Here is a 3155-nt window from a genome sequence, read left to right as displayed (position 1 = left end):
TTAAGTTAAAAATGGGCTTTGTTAACGAATTTCCCAAAACTGTCATTATGCATCCCGTCATCCTTAACATGTCATCTGATCAATGTGAGAGTCGGAAATCCATATCGCAGTACCGAAACTGAAAAATTAGTAATTCCCGCCGATCTTTAAACCGAAATAACTCGTATTATAACAGAAAATATTTTTATTAATACAAAATACTTTTATGAACAAAACATCTGTTTTAATTTAACAATTAAAACATAAAAATATAATGTCGTGGAAATTTTATCTTAAGAAAAATTTCTAAAAATATTCTTTTTCTTTTCTATTACATATAGCTTTTTTTAGTATGTTCTTTATACAACAAATCCCGCCGTTAAATATCATTATTATATCGAAGGTCATAATATTTTTTATCAAGTATATCTTAACGCAACACACAATCTGGTATTACGTACGTTGCGCTAAAAAAAATTTTTTCCGAGAAGTCACACAAAGTACATATATACCTTTATCACACATGCATGAAAATAACGCTCGTCTAAGGAACATTGCACAAAAGACGCGCTAAGAAAGCAGAGGCGTATAAATTTGCGGGGTGATGCTTGAGATGTGCGCACCGATCGGAACATCCCCTTTGAGGTATTCATCGAGGGAGGAAGAGCAACTTCCTCTCCGCTGCTCGTTCTACTTTCTAGCGTGGCATTAAACGAGGCGAGCGAGGGTTTGATGGATGTCTCGTAAATACTCGGTTTTTAAGAAATTGGTATTAATCGTATACCACGAAAATCTTAATCTTTCGATAAGGATATACGTTATATAATATCTATAATTACGCATTCCAATCGATATGTAGTAAAAATTTATAGAAATTATGTAACTCTGTTATGTTGAGTTTGCGTAACGTAAGCATTATCAATAAATATTAAATCATACTTACAATTAACGCGAATGATCGACTTATGTTATAAGTATAGATTATAACTCGTCAACTTTATTGTATATTACTTACATTTTTTATTATCGTAACAAATAGAAAAAGTAATGAAGAAAAAGTTAAAATTATAAAATAGGAAATTTTTAACAATGTTAATCATATATTAAGTTTTTATCCAAAATTTAAATAGAGATTGATGAGATACTTGAATTAAAAATTAGAATCATTGTAAGTTTAGGATTAAATCTTAATTTGTATCATATTTGTTTGTAATTTTTTACTTTTTAGGTTTGACTTTTTTAGTTTATAATTTACAGTTCACATAATATTGTGTATTATGAAAGATCTGTAATTTTCAGTATATTTTTATCTTAAATATGCAGTTTTATGTAATGTAAACGTTCCCCTTTTACATTACTCAAATGATTGATCACGTTGTCAATATACTATTTCTATTTTTCAGACACATACAGAGTGTTCTAAAATATATATAGTGCTATTTTTTGTGTGCAAATAGAGCGGACTAAATTTAGTCGAAAAGTCCTGTACTGTTTTGCAATTTTCGCAATAGTTAACGATATTAATTTCTAAAGATCGCGTATATTCGCCCAGTCTATCGCCAAATGCAAGCGCGCAGCAAGATATGATCGCCCAACGTGTTATTTTCTTTCCACTGCGAGTACCTTTTCCGCTTATAATAAACAACTCCCTGCGCTTTTAGTTATTACGACAGGTGGGCGTGCATTTAGTAGTATGGCCTGCTTATTCAGCAATTTTTTAAAAATTAATATCTCATTGCGAAAATTGCGAAATAGTAAAGGATCGTTCGACTCAATTTAATCTACTCTATCTACACAAAAAATAATTCTAAATATTCTGGAATATTCTGTTTTGCGTGTGCGTGTGTGTGTATGTGTGTGTGAACTATCCTACCATCACATATATATACGCATTCGCATAATCGGGCACACATACATACATTATTCCGCTTCACAATTCCCGATATTCCACGCAGATTACAATTGTTGCGTGCATACCGACACGCCGACGCCAAATAACTTGACTACTCTGTGTTCGCAATCCCTTCTATCCCAATCTATCTTTCAGCGTGAGAGTGGATGGGGTTGGCTGCGTTTATGAGGCCGTGGGTCCGAAATTGAAAAGCATCCAGCTTCACGAAAGGAATTGCAGGGGAAGGGCATGCAGCAGTCGCCGACAAGCGAAAGAGCGTATCAGAGGGTAATCCTATTGGTAGATGCCGTCGTCGCGACGTCCCGGCGTCATTGGTCCATCCACGATCCGGGCGTGGCAACTTTCATCTGGAGGGGTTGTAGCATCCCTGGCAACGATTACCAGAAAGCAACTAGGGGTTCGCGCGACGGCAGGAATTCAGCATGGCGGCGACCCAGCAACCTCTAGACGCCGTCGAGCTTTCACCCACCACAACCACCGCTGCCATTGCCATCACAACGATGCTCAGCGTCGCGTGGCTTCGGCCGTTACCGATTGCTCGCACCCACTCTCCTGGATCTCGCTCGATTTGTCCGGGAGAATACTTCAGGAGTCGAAAGTTCGATCGCTCAATTAATTACTCCGTTAGTATCTCCTTTTGAATGTTGTCTCTCTAGCGAAAACGACAGAAAAGATTCCGTGTCAGTTCAATTTTTTTTTAATTGTTTGAAATATTTGTTTAGAAAAACTTAAATTATAAATAATATAATGTTGGTAAATACAATTTATTGTTTATGTAAATGTAGCGCGTAAATTGAAATTCTGCAATCATTTTGATAATCTTGCTAGTTCTTATAGTAACACGCAACTTTCTCTTTTCCATAAGTTATTAAATAAGATTCTTATATAACAAATGATATAAGAATTGATCCAGTGAACGTCGTTCAAAGTTTGTTTAATCTAAATTATAAGACAGAAAATTTTATTTAATAATTGTTATTATTAAATTCCGTTTATAAACCTTTGATGTTTATCATTTTACCTTTTGAGGTTTGATCTTAGTAAGAAAAAAACGTTTTAGAATATTTCAGCAATATTGCAACAATGTTACAACGTAATCGCTTTGGCATCGGATAGTCTGGATAAAAAATGACGATGAACTGAACGTTACGATGTAGTTGCAATGTTGTTGAAATGTTCTAAAATGTTTCTTGCTTACTAAAATTAATCTACGGCAGATCAAAAAAATCTAGGTGGTATTCCAGCTCATCGTAATTTTTTATCC

The sequence above is a fragment of the Mycetomoellerius zeteki genome, unplaced genomic scaffold, assembly GCF_001594055.1.
Source record: "Mycetomoellerius zeteki isolate Tzet28-1 unplaced genomic scaffold, Tzet1.0 scaffold471, whole genome shotgun sequence".
Classification (NCBI taxonomy): Eukaryota; Metazoa; Arthropoda; class Insecta; order Hymenoptera; family Formicidae; genus Mycetomoellerius; species Mycetomoellerius zeteki.
The sequence above is the reverse complement of the archived record's forward strand: the minus strand, read 5'-3'. Positions refer to the sequence as shown.